Consider the following 16,282-nt stretch of genomic DNA (forward strand, 5'->3'; position numbering starts at 1 on the left):
TCCTATGATGTATATCCTATGATTGCTGGTTCACATAAGACTTCTATGTTTTATATTTGGAGGAACCATCCCATAGTTTTCTACAGCTTTTGTAGTATTTTATATTCCCGCCACCAATGTATGAGGGTTTCACTTTTTTCCACATCCTCATCAACAACTTGTTTTCCATTTTTTGTTTGTTTTTTGCTTGTTTGCTTTTAATACACACTATGTTAATGGATATGAAATGGTTTATGTATTTCCCTAACCAAAAATAATGTTGAGTATCTTTTCATTTGCTTGTTGAACTTTTATATATGTTCTTTAAAGAAAGGTCTATTCATTTTTGACACACTTATTTAACATGTAATTATGAACCAATAGAAATCATTACAAAATAATGATCTTTAGCCCCACCAAGTATATTAAGATTTGCAATTTTTATTGAACTTTCTCAAGAATCTCTCATTTTACATATTTCTCCACAACAGTCATTAAAAGATTTATTTAGGAATTTCTTTGTGATTCAGAACATATTATAGCTAATATTATGTCCATTTTTAGAATTTCTGTCAAATTTTGGCATGTTTTAATATATACTTTAGGGCTTCCCTGGTAGCTCGGCAGTAAAGAATCTGCTTGCAATAAGGGAGATTCTGATTTGATCCTTGGGTGTGACGATACCGTGGAGGAGGGCATGGCAACCCGCTCCAGCTTCTTGCCTGGAGAATCCCATGGACAGAGGAGCCTGGCGGGCTATAGTCCCTGGGGTTGCAAAGAGTTGGACACCACTGGAGTGACAGCACACAAGCAATATATATTTTAAGAATTCAGGGTTTTTATTTTCTTCTTATTTTTGCACAATACCTAACCTTGTTTGAATAATTTTGTACTTCAATCAACAATGTATGACAGTCCCAAGTTTTCTACATCTTTGAAAACAGTTGGTATTGTCAGTCTTCTAAAATTTACTCATTATGCTTAAATTATCATTTCTGTGAAAACTAGTGGTATTTAGCAAATTTTCTGTTTTTTTTTTTTTTTAATTGGCTATTTGTCTGTCTTTGTGAAGTGCCTGTGAAACTATGTCACCTGCTTCTATACTAGCTTTTTTTTTTTTGCTAATTGATGTATCTGTTCTGTTTTTTTACATGTTACAGACCTATGCCATTTGTCTAAGATATATTTTCTATAATCTTCTCATAATCTGTGTCTTGCCTATTCCCTTACCTAATGGTTTATTTTTGTGAAAAAAAAAAAAAAACTGAACTGTATTAACTCTGTCATAAATCAGGTGACTTTATTTTTTGGTTCTGTTTCTTACTATCATGCTTCATGAGTGTTTTGTCTAAAATTGGGCTATTACCACACTAGATTAATTATTGCAACATATAATATCTTCAATTGTCTTCTTGGTCCTTTTCATTTCCATATAAACCTTAGTATAGGCTTACAAACATTCACACACATACATACACACACCTGCTAGGATTATGATTTGTATTGTATTGAATCTATGGATCAGTTTATACTTTATATTGTAAAAATATTGTTTTCTAATACATTAACTTGTATATCCTTCATTTATTCAGATGATTTAAATTCTTTCAAAAATTTTGGAGTTTTCAGAGTAGGTATCTTGTGCATATTAGATTTCTTCCTATGTATTTGATATTGTATTTTAATTTCAATTTTGCATTTGCTAGTATATAGTAATATAATGCAATTGTTGCTATTAGATTTTTTTGTAGATTCTTTTCTGTTCATTTATGAATAAGTACAAATTTCCTTCTTCCTTTTGATTATTTATTTTTCTTGTTGCATTGCCTAGCACCTTTATACAAAATTTGAGAAGCTGTAATAGTGGAATTATTTGGCTACTTCCTACTGCAAAGAAGAAAACACTTATTATTTCACCAATAAGTGTATTTTGCTAGTCGATCAAATATAATATTCCAGTACCTTTTGCCTTCTTTATTGCTGTGAAAAGTTTGCTGTCAGTCCACTTGTCACTACTCTGTAAGTATTAGATCTTTAAAAAATTGTCTTTTCTTTTATGGTTTGTATTTTCACTAAGATATAACATATAAGGATAGTGAAAAAGCTAGCTTAAAACTCAATATTCAAATCTAAGATCATGACATCCTGTACCATCACTTCATAGCAAATAGATGAGAAAACAGTGGTAGATTTTATTTCCTTGGGCTCCAAAATCACTGCAGACAGTGACTGCAGCCATGAAATTAAAACATGCTTGCTTCTTGGCAGAAAAGCTATGACAAACCTAGACAACATATTAAAAAGAAGAGACACCACTTTAGTCAAAGCTGTAGTTTTTCCAGTAGGCATGTATGGATGTGAGAGTTGGACCATAAAGAAGGCTGGGCACCAAAGAATTGATGCTTTTGAATTGTGGTGCTGGAGAAGACTCTTGAGAGTCACTCGGACAGCAAGGAGATCAAACCAGTTAATGCTAAAGGAAATCAACCCTGAATATTCACTGGAAGGACTGATGCTGAAGCTGAAGTTCCAATACTTTGGCCACATGATATAAAGAGCTGACTCATTGGAAAAGACCCTGATGCTGGAAAAGATCGAGGGCAGGAGGAGAAGGGGGCAACAAAGGATGAGATGGTTGGATGGAGTCAGTGACCTAATGGACATGAATTTGAGCAAACTCCTGGAGACAGAGGACAAGGAAGCCTGTCGTGCTGTAGTCCATGAGGTCTCAAAGAGTCAGACACAACTTAATGACTGAACAACAAGAAGATATATCAAGGTGTGAATTTTTTAAGTGTATGAGTTTTGAATTGATTATGCTAACCAAACTTTCAGATTCTTGGTTTTTATAAAAAACAAACAAAAATGCCATTTCTGGAAAATTCTCAGCAGTATATTCTTCAAGTGTTCTTACTCAAATTCCATTTATTATCTTCTTTCTTAACTCAAATATATAAACATTTTTTCATTCTATTTTCCATTTTTAAAATTTTGTCTATTTTCTCATTTGATAAAAATATACCTCAAAGTTAATCTATTCAGACTGGATCATTGCAGACATTACTTTTTTCATTAAGTAAGAGTTTTTATGGAGAATTCTATTTTCACATAGTCATTTCATATATGAACTGGGTAGAAGTCAAAATTATTTACTATTGATTCAGTTAAGCATTAACTTATCAAGTAAGAAATAACAATGAGACCCATTTGTGGCAATCAAATTGATATAGTACAATGAATAAAGCAAATATTTGCTAATGTTTTCAGAAATAGTATAACTTTATCATACTTAATCTAATTCCTCAGTTTAAATAAATATATATGGGTTTTATGTTTCCCAAGTTTATAATTTTGCTACTAAACACTTTTATGAGCTTCAAACTTACATCAGAGTCCTGACATTTATACTTAAATACTTCAAAGGTTAAACTTTCCCAAAATATAATTTCTAACCCCAACGCCCACTTCCCCCCCCCCACCAAAAAAAAAAACCCAAAAACCTCTATTCCTTCAGAATTAATCTTCACTTTATTTTTGACAAAAATCACCTATCTGGTAACTCGTGTCAAACCTTTAGATATTATTTTTTTTCCTTTCCTTTGCACCTTACATCATCAAGTTCACTAAAGCCATGTTGGCTATACTCATAAATTGTTCTTGAAATTCACTTCTTTTTTCACTGTTCACTGCTACTCCTCTAAGCCAAACTGTAAGAACATTTCTGAACTTCTGCAATAGCCCTTTTATTCTTCTGCTTTTTTTTTTTTTTTTTCATTTTAGTTTCATAGCAAGCTCTGGGAGTTGGTGATAGACAAGGAAGCCTGGCGTCCTGCAGTCCGTGGTGTCTCAAAGTGTGGACATGGCTGAGTGACTGAACTAAACTGACGAGCTCTTCTAGGAAACAGCCAGGACAATCCCTCCAAAAAAGATAAACTGGTTTTTTCCACTTTTTATGCTTCTACTTTCTGAAATGGTCCACTCTGCTTTTCAGAGTCTTCAAGGCCCTGATTGTCTACTCATCACTCCAGCCCCAACTTATATCACTTCTTCTTCATTGATATCTTTTAATAGCACTTGGGTTCTTATTAACAGTGAAGTGAAAGTGTTAGTCATGTCTGACTCTTTGTGACCCCATAGACTGAAGCCCTCCAGGCTTCTCTGTCCATGCAATTCTGCAGGCAAGAATAAGGCCGTGTGTGGCCATTTGCTTCTCCAGTGGATCTTCCCAACCCAAGGTTTGAAACTGGGTCTCCTGCACTCTATGTGGATTCTTTACCATTTGAGCCACCATAGAAGCCCCTGAGTTCTTGTTAAACTTTGAAAATACCAGTGTTTTTCCTGCTGAAGCACTTTAAAAATTTTAACTTCCTTTCCTCAATATTATTCTTGCCATGGGTACTTTAATTGTTACCTATTTATGATCACTTTTTAAAGAAATGCTTAAAGCAGTATCATGAGGACAGAGGAGATAGCTTGAGTGAACTTTCATCACCTTTGTTTAGGGTAGTTTTGAGATTAAAAATAATGGAAATAATGGTTTATAAAATGTATGTGTCCATAAGACAAAGAAAGAAAGAAAGTGGCAAAGCTTTTGTTTATAGTGGAATGTCAACTAGTAAATGCAAAAGAAATGATGGAGTTAAAACATTTATCATTTTTCAACTATCAAAGGAATAATTAGCTGCATAAAGAATCAGAAATGGATGCTAAAGCTATTGGTAAGATTTTAATAAGGAACAGCATATTTACATAATTTTAATGTATGTTTCCATAAATTACTTGTCAATATAATTGGTAAAATAATAATGATTATAATAAAGAGACCTATCAAACATAACTTTAATCAAGCTATCAAAGTTAACTGCACTAATAATGGGCCAAACCAGTATCATGTACTTTTTTACATGATACTCTAAGAACACTTCCCAGATGGGGTTAGTGGTAAAGAACTTGCTTGCCAATGCAGGAGACATAAGAGATGTGGATTTGAGTCCTTGAATCAGGAAGATCTCCTGGAAGAGGGCACGGTGATAAACTCCAGTATTCTTGCCTGGAAGAGTCCATGGACAGAGGACCCTGGCAGGTTACAGTCGAAGGGGTTGCAAACAGTTAGACAAGACTGAAGCAACTTAGCATGCACTCAAAGAGAACACAATATATTTTCATTATATATGTAATCTGTCAGTATGCACAATCTAAATCTCATCGTGGGAAAACATCAGACAAATGCAAATGGAGAACCACTTTGTGCAAACAAAACAAAGTGAAACAGGCCTGTACTCTTCAAAATGTTAATTTCATGTTGTACATAGATGTCTGAGAAACTGTTCCAGATTAAGGACATCAAATATATATGCCAAATAAGTGGGATCATGTCTACAGTTACTCTGAAATAATCCAGATATATGTATATTGGACAAATTGTGAATTTCAAAAAGATTTACTTTGGACTCAGCTCCTCCAGCTCTGCCTTGATTCGTTTGAAACACTTCCCACCTCCAAGTTGTATCTTACCTTTTGTGAATAGATTTGCAAAAATTCAGTGAACCTAGTGCATGTTAAAATCACTACAGATGGTGATTGCAGCCGTGAAATTAGACGCTTACTCCTTGAAGGAAAGTTATGACCAACCTAGATAGCATATTCAAAAGCAGAGACATTACTTTGCCAACAAAGGTCCGTCTAGTCAAGGCTATGGTTTTTCCAGTGGTCATGTATGGATGTGAGAGTTGGACTGTGAAGAAAGCTGAGCACCGAAGAACTGATGCTTTTAAACTGTGGTGTTGGAGAAGACTCTTGAGAGTCCCTTGGACTGCAAGGAGATCCAACCAGTCCATCCTAAAGCAAATCAGTCCTGGGTGTTCATTGGAAGGACTGATGTTGAAGCTGAAACTCCAATACTTTGGCCACCTCACGCGAAGAGTTGACTCATTGGAAAAGACCCTGATGCTGGGAGGGATTGGGGGCAGGAGGAGAAGGGGACGACAGAGGATGAGATGGCTGGATGGCATCACCGACTTGATGGACATGAGTTTGGGTGAACTCTGGGAGTTGGTGATGGACAGGGAAGCCTGGCGTGCTGCAGTTCATGGGGTCATGGGGAGTTGGACATGACTGAGTGACTGAACTGACTGAGTGCATGTTCTAAGAGAATTTTTTTCATTGAAAAATGATTGATATGCCAGAGAGGTAAATCAAAAAATAGTCTATGCATCGAAGCCAAACATATGGCAACCACCTGAAAACAGGTCAAGAAAGTAATCACAAGTGTGACTATTGTTATAAGAACCTTAAAACTATCAGTATTACCTCTGGCCTATAAAAATAATGAAGGCTGGGAAAACTCTATAGTAAATATCTTGATGATTCTTATACAACTTTTATAACTCTCTTCTGTTTATAACTTCAAAGAAACTGTTTTTGGACTTTGCGATGCTTTTAATATTTTATCAGTTGTAAATGAAATTCAGCTTTTCTATTGAAATTGCTAAGAGGCTAGACCATAGATCTTTGGAAGTGATTTTTGTTAACTACATTGCATATTAAACAATGCTAAAGTTTTGATTCAAAATATAAAATAAAAAGTGAGTTAAAAAATGCAGTCATTGGAAATCTTTTTGTTGTTGTTGTTAACTTGTTATAGAAAATATGTAAGAAGGTTAAGAAAACTGAATACCTGCTCAACGCCATGCTGTTTTGTTTGTTAAAACATGTAAGACATGTCATAGTATTTACTTAACAAAAATGTTACTTGATCACCAGCTCTGTGTCTGTTCTGAGCTATTTGTTGGGAGTTGTACTCATGTGTGAACTGGCATGTGTGGGACATTCTAAGCTGCGGACAAGACTGTGCTTTAGGGTCTGGAGGCAATGAGATGCTGTATCTTTATCTTTAAAAGGCATTTCCAGTTTCCATTGTGAAATTTACAATTTTAAGGAAGTTAAATTGAAAAATTCCTCTAGAGCACCATTCTTTCAGTTTCATAAAACTGTTGATGCATTAAGAGTACAAAAATGAAACTACATCTTTGTTTCTATCATGCTATTTTTAAGACTTTTCAGGTTTAGCCAGATATAACATGTTGGTTCTCTAAGTTCTTTCCTTCTTAAATTTTTAGTCCCAGACATTTTTTCATGGAAATTCAATCCTTACGCTCTTCATTGCTTTCCACTTAACTCATCAAGTGGCTCTACATGAGATTTTGTTATTCAACATAAATTTTATTATTATTTTTCTTAAATACAGGAAGCTGTATTTTGTCAAGGGTAAGCAAAAATATTTAATTTCAGTTTGACTTCATCAAATAATGTGTATGCTTGTGTGCCTATTTATGTGTATGCTGCATTTGGTAAAACAGATTTTTTCCTCTTTTCTAAAAACTTTACTGACCTGATAACAAATAAATTGAAGAGTAGGAAAGAAAGAATACGTGTGATATTCACCATGAACAAATTAATCATCTTTGAATAAGAAGTTGAGGGAATAATGAGTTTACAACACACATAAATGATGAATTCATTTCATAATTCTTTTTCCTCCAGTGTTTTAAGTTGCATTCATTGGTACTAAATATTTTATAAATTAATGTTTTAGGAAAAATAAAATCTAATACTAGAAACTATGCTATTTGTTCCGTATATATTACATAGTTCTTAGTTTTTACATAATCTTAAAAATTAAGAACAATTATTTACATTACACAAATGAGAAATTTAAGGCATTTAAAGGTTAAGTAGCTTCCTCAGTTGCACACCTGTAATTAAGTGACTCAGAATTCATAACCTTTCATTCTGGATTGCAAAATCTATGAATTTTAGAATACTTTATACTTCCTCATTCTATTTGGCATATAGGCCACTATTACCTTCTAACATTTTTCAATGAATAAATTAGCTTCATTTATCTCTATATACTGGAGAAGGCGATGGCACCCCACTCCAGTACTCTTGCCTGGAAAATCCATGGACGGAGGAGCCTGGTGGGCTGCAGTCCATGGGGTCGCTACGGACATGACTGAGTGACTTCACTTTCACTTTTCACTTTCATGCATTGGAGAAGGAAATGGCAACCCACTCCAGTGTTCTTGCCTGGAGACTCCCGGCGTGGGGAGCCTGGTGGGCTGCCCTCTACGGGGTCGCACAGAGTCGGACACGACTGAAGGACTTAGCAGCAGCAGCGGCGGCATCTCAATATACATTGCACTTCTGTTGTTGTTGCTGTCTAGTCCCTCAGTAGTGAGTAAAAATTCATCTACATATTTACCCAACTCAGTGTTCCTCAACTACACGGAACAAGTTGCTTCAAATTGTCTACAGTCAATTAAAGTGTGTATTCTTTAAGATTTTGCAATGAAAAGCAAAAGTGGTTTTTAAACCTTAGGTTGAGCTGTAAGAGGATAATTTCTGTGTCTACCTGTTTTACCACATTTAAATAAGAATTTAGCAGAAAAATACCTTTTCATAATTTCTAAGGAAATTTTTAGATGAAGAATGTTTATAAACTTAATTCTCTTGGCTCATTACTAAAAATGTCACTTTGGTATTTATGGTCTTATGTGTTGTTAATAAATTTAATAGTGGATTTATATTTAACTTCAAGATCTTAATCATTGGCAAAGAAGAATAGTGTTTAAAAGTGAAAGCCAGGACTTTGAATAATTCTACTTAAATCAATCCCTTAATGCTATCACAAACTGCTTATGAACATGTGAAGAAATATAAAATTTTACCAATAGGTGATTTTTACATGTTTCTAATATAAGTGAACTGAAAGCGCAATGCAGGCTTTCCTAGGGGCTCAATTGTAAAGAACCTGCCTGCCAATGCAGGAGACCTGGGGTAGATCCCTGGGCAGGAAGGTCACCTGGGGGAGCAAATGGCAACCCACTCCAATATTCTTTCCTGGAAAATCCCATAGACAGAGGAGTCTGGTGGGCTACCATCTGTGGGATCACAGAAGAGTCAGACATTACTGAGTGACTAACACTTTTTCCTACATAGGGATAATTTCCAGTTAAACTTTAGAAACATTATGTAATAAAATGAAGCTACCTTAAAATAAGAAATGGGACACTGAGAGCATATATCCCACCTCCCAGAATAGCTGTATTTTTGACTGCCTCCATATCCTATTATAACACTGGTTGCAATATATGGTGGTGTTTGTTATTTCTGCCTGCTGTATCTATCCTTTTCTGAGATAGAAGCATTGAGGTGCCCAGCTATGATAATGGATTCATCTGTTTCTCCTTGCAATTGTATGAGGTTTTGATGCATATAGTTTGATACTCCATTGTTAGCTGTACACACAAAAAGGATTGTTTTGTCTTCTTAAAGAATTGATCTCTTTATCATTATGTAGTGCCCTTCTTTATCCCTGATAGCTTTTCTTTAAATTGATATAGCTGCTTCTGCTTTATTTTGATTAATATTAACATGGTGATGCTGGGAAAGAGTGAAGGCATAAGGAGAATAGGGCGGTAGAGGGTGAAATGATTAGATAGCATCATTGACTCAATGCACATGAATCTGAGGAAACTCAGGGACTCAGGGAGATAGTGAAGGACAGGGAAGCCTGGCTGGCTTCCATCCAAGGGGTCACAAAGAGCCAGACATGGCTTAGTGACTGAACAACAACAGCATATATTTGCCATCTCTTTATTTCTAATCTATATGCATCTTTATATTTAAAGTGGTTTTCCTGTAGAAAATGTATAGTTGTGTCCTGTATTCTGTCACCTCTGACAATTGCATTTTAACTGATGAATTTAGATCATTGACATTCAAAGTGATGACTTATATACTGGGATTCATGTCTTATATTCATTATTGTTTTATATTCATTGCTCTGGTTCTTTTATTCCTGTTTTTGTCCTTTTTGTGGTTTTAATTAAGCAATTTACATTATTCCATGATTTCTCCTTTCTCAACACATCAATTATACTTTTTTTTCACTTATTTTTTAGTGGTTGCTTACAGTTTTCAATTTACATTTACAGCTAATCTAAGCCTACATTCAAATAACAACATAGTACTTGATAGGTAGTATAGGTAACTTACAAAAGCAGTATATCTTAATTCCTCTCTCCTGTCCCTTGTCACACTGCTGCTATTCATTTCATTATATATGAGCATATTTATACATGTATAATGGAGAAGGCAATGGCACCCCACTCCAGTACTCTTGCCTGGAAAATCCCATGGATGGAGGAGCCTGGTAGGCTGCAGTCCATGGGGTCTCTAGGAGTCAGACACGACTGAATGACTTCACTTTGACTTTTCACTTTCATGCATTGGAGGAGGAAATGGCAACCCACTCCAGTGTTCTTGCCTGGAGAATCCCAGGGACGGGGGAGCCTGGTGGGCTGCCGTCTATGGGGTCACACAGAGTTGGACATGACTGAAACGACTTAGCAGCAGCAGCATACATGTATAAATACATATGTGATATATACATAAACGTACATAACCAAATGCAGGGTTGCTATTGTTATTTGAACAAATTGTTGCCTATTTGATCAATTAAGAATAAGAAAAAAATATATTTTTAATTTTACCTTAACATATTTTCTTCCATGTATTTTCTTTCTTTAGGTATGTCAGAGTTTCTGACATATTTTTTTCTCTATAAAAATTTTGTTTTAATACTTCTTGCAAGGCAGATCAACATATCCCTCAATTTTCATTTGTCTGAAAAAACCTTTATTTCTCTTTCACTTTTGAAGGATAATCTTGAAGAGTGAAGAGATCTAAGCTGATGTTTCCTTTGTTTTGCTTTTTCCTCGACCCTTTAAATATTGTATTCCACTTGCTTCTTGTTTACATGGTTTCTGAGGAAAAGTTCAATGTAATTTTCATCTTTGTGCCTCTGTAAGTAAGGTGTCTTTCTCTCTGACTCTTTCAGAATCTTTTTTCTTTTTATTTGATATTCTATAATTTGAAAATTATATCCAGAAGTGCAGTTCATTGACATTTATCCTGCTTAGTATTCCTTGTGCTTCCTGGTGTCTGACATTAATTTACAGAAAATTTCAGTCATTATTGTTTCAAATATTTCTGTTCCTTTCTCTTTCTTCTCTTTCTGGTGTTCCCATTGAATGCATATTACAACACTTGTAGTTGTTCCAGTCTTCATGTATTCTCTTCTGCTTTTTTAGTCTTTGTTCTCCTTGCTTTTCTGTTTTTGAGAATTCTTTTGATTTATCCTCTAGGTCAACAATTCTTTCCTCAGCCATGTACACTCCACATATATGTCCATCAAAGACATTCAAGACATTCTTTATTTCTGTTACAGTGTTCTCTTTCCTTTTTAAAAAAAATCTCTATCATTTCATTTCAGTTCTTTGTTAGGATTTCCATCTCCTCTGCTTATATTGCCCATTTGTTCTTTCGTGTAGGTTGTCTACTTTATCTTTTAGAGCTTTTAACATATTAATGATGAAAGAAAGTGAAAGTCGCTCAGTCATGTCTGACCCTTTGCAACCCCATGGTCTGTACAGTCCCTGGAATTCTCCAGGCCAGAATACTGGAGTGGGCAGATTTTCCCTTCTCCAGGGGATCCTCCCAACCCAGGGATTGAACCTAGGTCTCATACATTGCAAGCAGATTCTTTACCAGCTGAGCCACAAGTGAAGCCCAAGAGTACTGGAATGGGTACCTATCCTTTCACCAGTGGATCTTTCTGACTCAGGAACCGAACCAGGGTCTCCTGCATTGCAGGCAGATTCTTCACCAACTGAGCTATCAGGTAATCCCTATATTAATGATAGTTGATTTAAATGTCCAGTCTGATAATTCCAACATCCCTGCCGTGTCTGGTTCTGATGTTTGCTCTGTCTCTTCAGATTCTCTTTTGATATGCCTTGTAATTTTTTGTTGAGACCCAGACATGATTTATTGTGTAAATAGGACTTTACTAATTGAGTAGTGAGATGTAAGGAGAGCAGAAGTATCATATAGTCCTCTGACAAAGTTTCAGCCTTTCAGTGAGCTTATACTTCTTAGCTGTTTACTTCGCAAGTGTTTCTCAGTTTTTCTCTCCCTCCTTTGGTGGGACAGGATGGCTAGAGTGGTCTGAAGAGTTGGTATTTTCTTTCCCTAGGTCAGTTAGTCCCTTGCAATACCCCAGCAGGTTAGGCTTTGGCTACATATTAAATAGTTTTCCCTGAGGGCAGACCTTATTAAGAAGAACATAATACTCTGAAATATTTCAAGATGGTTTCTTTTTCTGTCCCCACGTTGGAAACCTGAAAGTTTTCTCACACATTTACTATGGAAACCTAGAGGTCTTTTTTTTTTTTTTTAATATATAAATTTATTTATTTTAATTGGAGGCTAATTACTTTATAATATTGTAGTGGTTTTGCCATACATTGACATGAATCCTCCACAGGTGTACATGTGTTCCCCATCGTGAACCCCCCTCCCACCTCCCTTCCCATCCCATCCCTCTGGGTCGTCCCAGTGCACCAGCCCCGAGCACCCGATCTCATGCATCGAACCTGGACTGGCGATTCATTTCACGTATGATAATATACATGTTTCAATGCCATTCTCCCAAATCATCCGACCCTACCCCTCTCCCACAGAGTCCAAAAGACTGTTCTATACATCTGTGTCTCTTTTGCTATCTTGCATATAGGGTTATCGTTACCATCTTTCTAAATTCCATATATATGCATTAGTATACTGTATTGGTATTTTTCTTTCTGGCTTACTTCACTCTGTATAATAGGCTCCAGTTTCATCCACTTCATTAGAACTGATTCAAATGTATTATTTTTAATGGCTGAGTAATATTCCATTGTGTATATGTACCACAGCTTTCTTATCCATTAATCTGCCGATGGGCATCTAGGTTGCTTCCATGTCCTGGCTATTATAAACAGTGCTGTGATGAACATTGGCATACATGTGTCTTTTTGAATTCTGGTGGAAACCTAGAGCTCTTTGAGGGTACATCTCATAATATCATGAGGCCCCTCCTATAACAGACTCCTTGTAGAATATGTAATTCTCTGAGTTGTCCTTATTCAGACTTCAGCATTTGATCCAGTACAGATTTTCCTATCCAGTCTGGTTCCCATGGAGTTTTCTGCTTGTGAGTCTCTGCATTAGTAAGTCATAACTGCCTATATTTGTCTCTCTTTCTCTCCAACCTTGAGGACTACGGCTTTCTCTGTGTCCTCTCCTCTCTTATGAACCAAGAGTTGTTGATTTCCATTCTGTTCAGCTATTTACTTGTTGTTTAGATACAGTGGCAACTTTAAAGTTCCTTATGTGCAGAACCAGTAAACAAAGTCTACTTTTTCTCGTATATAGCTCTTTAATAAAACTATGATCTTCCAAACAACAATGACTCTGTTTCATTCAACTCTGTATCCTTTAGTGATTCAAGTCTCATGAAACTTTAGAAAAAAATTTGCAAATTTGGAATCATTTTTATTTATAATTGAAGTATTAAAGTTGTTTAATCATAATTATGCCTTCTTCCTTCTGTTCATCACACATTGCAAAGTTGCTTCAGTCTTGTCTGACTCTTTGTGACCCTATGGACTACAGACTTCCAGGATTCTCTGTCCATGGGATTCTCCAGGCAAGAATACTGGAGTGGGTTGCCGTTGCCTTCTCCAGGGGATCTTCCCAACACAGCAAACGAATCTATATCTCTTACATCTCCTACCTGGGAAGCTGGGTTCTTTACCACTAGCACAAACTGGGAAGCCTTCATAACATATTATGAGATCAATTTTAATAAGACCTGTTTGGGATGCAAGTGAAAATTTCCTTGTTGAATGGTATGTAAGAATAGGTATACAAGAAGCACTTGAGTATGTAAAAATTTCCAAAAATCAACTCTTACAGAAAATCAACAAAAATACTGGCAAAAATGTCAAAATTACAGTTGACCTCTTTGATATATTGAATGTGAGGAGAAAATAGAATGGCATAAAGTTCTGAAAACTTTTCTCAATATTGAATTCTATATCTAGTGAAAAATATTTAAATATGATGTTGGAAAAAGAGACTTTTCCAGATAAATGAATATTGAGTGAATTTATTACCAGTGAACACTTGAAGCATTGTCATAATCAATATAATCCATTGATAAAACAAGAATATATATAAGTGCCTATATTTATATAAGTAACTAATATTAATGTAAAAATAAACATGAGAAAAAGGAACACTCTTTCTTACAGTATATCAATTAAATTGAAGTTAAGATGAATTAGAGAATCATTACTTGATGCTAAAATTTGTTAGTGAAATATTGATGAGAAAGGATAATTACATAGCTTTGCAATTTTAATGGATTTCTTATTAATACAATGAGAAAAACAGTATCAAGTGGAGAACATTTACAGATACTACATTAACTACATTATCAAATTCATCACTACAGTATGAGAACAGATCAATCTTGTGCCTCCTGCTATAATGTTGAGAAAGAAACATAATTTCTGTGGTATTTCTGCCAAAAATACATTACTTGAATCTCATCCTGAAAAAATGTCAGACAGGCTTAACATGTAAGACAGTCTACAAAATAAAAAACTTCTAACCTTAAAGAATTTTAGCATAATGAAAAATAAAGGATAAAATAATCCAGATTAAATTAATGAGACACAACAGCCAAATGAAATGTGTAATCACAGGTTATATTGTAAGAAGGGGGGGAAATGCTATACATCTGCAAAGTATGAGATGTTCAAATATGAACTGATGGATAGTTGAGTATTTTTTTCAGTACTAAATTTCCTAAATTTAATAATTATCTGTATTTCTCCAATTGATTTCCAATTGTTTACACACACACACACACACACACACAGGTTTACAATATACATTTTAAACATCCCATGATACTGTCAAAATAAATCATACCACTTCATATATAATATAAAATCCAGAAGCAATCCACATTAACTTCCCTGTCCTATTGTTTGTGTTAGTATTTTTATGCATTTTACTTCTACATTTTTATAAACTGTACAGTTCATCTACATTATTTTGTTTTAAAGTCAATTATTTTAAGGATATTAAAATTCAAAAGAAAATATTTCATATTTGTGATGATCCAAGTTTTCATCATGTAGAATTTTCTTTCAATCTGAAGGCTTTCCTTTTAATATTTTTCATAGAGCAGCTGGTGATAAAAGCCTTTGACTTTTGCTTCTCTAAAAAGTTTTTCATTTTACCCTAAATTTTAAAGTACATTTTTGATGGATATAAAAAAAATTTAGTAGATGTTTATTTTCTTTCAATATTTATAATTAGTCTCTCACTTTTGTTTATTCCCATGAGAAGATAAACATCATTCTTATTGCTGTGGTCCTATGTAATGTTTCTCCACAGTTAGTTCAGTTCAGTCACTCAGTCATGTCCTATTCTTTGCGACCCCATGGACTCCAGCACGTCAGGCCTCCCTGTCCATCACCAGCTCCCTGAGTTTACTCAAACTCATGTCCATTGAGTCAGGGATGCCATCCAACCATCTTATCCTCTGTCATCCCCTTCTCCCACCTTCAATCTTTCCCAGCATCAGGGTTTTTTCAAATGAGTCAGCTCTTTGCATCAGGTGGCCAAAGTATTGGAGTTTCCGCTTCAGCATCAGTCCTCCCAATGAGTATTCAGGACTGATTTCCTTTAGGATGGACTGGCTGGATCTCCTTGCAGTCCAAGGGACTCTCAAGTCTTCTCCAACACCACAGTTCAAAAGCATTAATTCTTCGCCACTCAGCTTTCTTTATGGTCCAGATCTCACATCCATATATGACCACTGGAAAAACCATAGCTTTGATTAGACCTACTTTGTTGTCAAAGTAATATCTCTGCCTTTTAATATGCTGTCTAGGTTTGTCATAACTTTCCTTCCAAGGAGTAAGTGTCTTTTAATTTTATGGCTGCAGTCACCATCTGCAGTGGTTTTGGAGCCCCAAAAAATGAAGTCTGCTACCGTTTCCCCATCTATTTGCCATAAAGTTATGGGAATGGATGTCATGATCTTAGTTTTCTGCATGTTGAGTTTAAGCCAGCCTTTTCACTCTCCTCTTTCACTTTCATCAAGAGGCTCTTTAGTTTTTATTTACTTTCTGCCATAAGGGTGGTGTCATCTGCATATCTGAGGTTATTGATATTTCTCCTGGCAATCTTGATTCCAACTTGTGCTTCTTCCAGCCCAGTGTTTCTCATGATGTAATCTGCATACGAGTTAAAAAAGTAGAGTGATAATACACAGGTTTGACACACTCCTTTTCCTACTTGGAACCAGTCTGTTGTTCCATGTCCAGTTCTTTTTTTT

Source organism: Bos indicus x Bos taurus, chromosome 6 (genome assembly GCF_003369695.1).
Source record: "Bos indicus x Bos taurus breed Angus x Brahman F1 hybrid chromosome 6, Bos_hybrid_MaternalHap_v2.0, whole genome shotgun sequence".
Taxonomy (NCBI): Eukaryota; Metazoa; Chordata; class Mammalia; order Artiodactyla; family Bovidae; genus Bos; species Bos indicus x Bos taurus.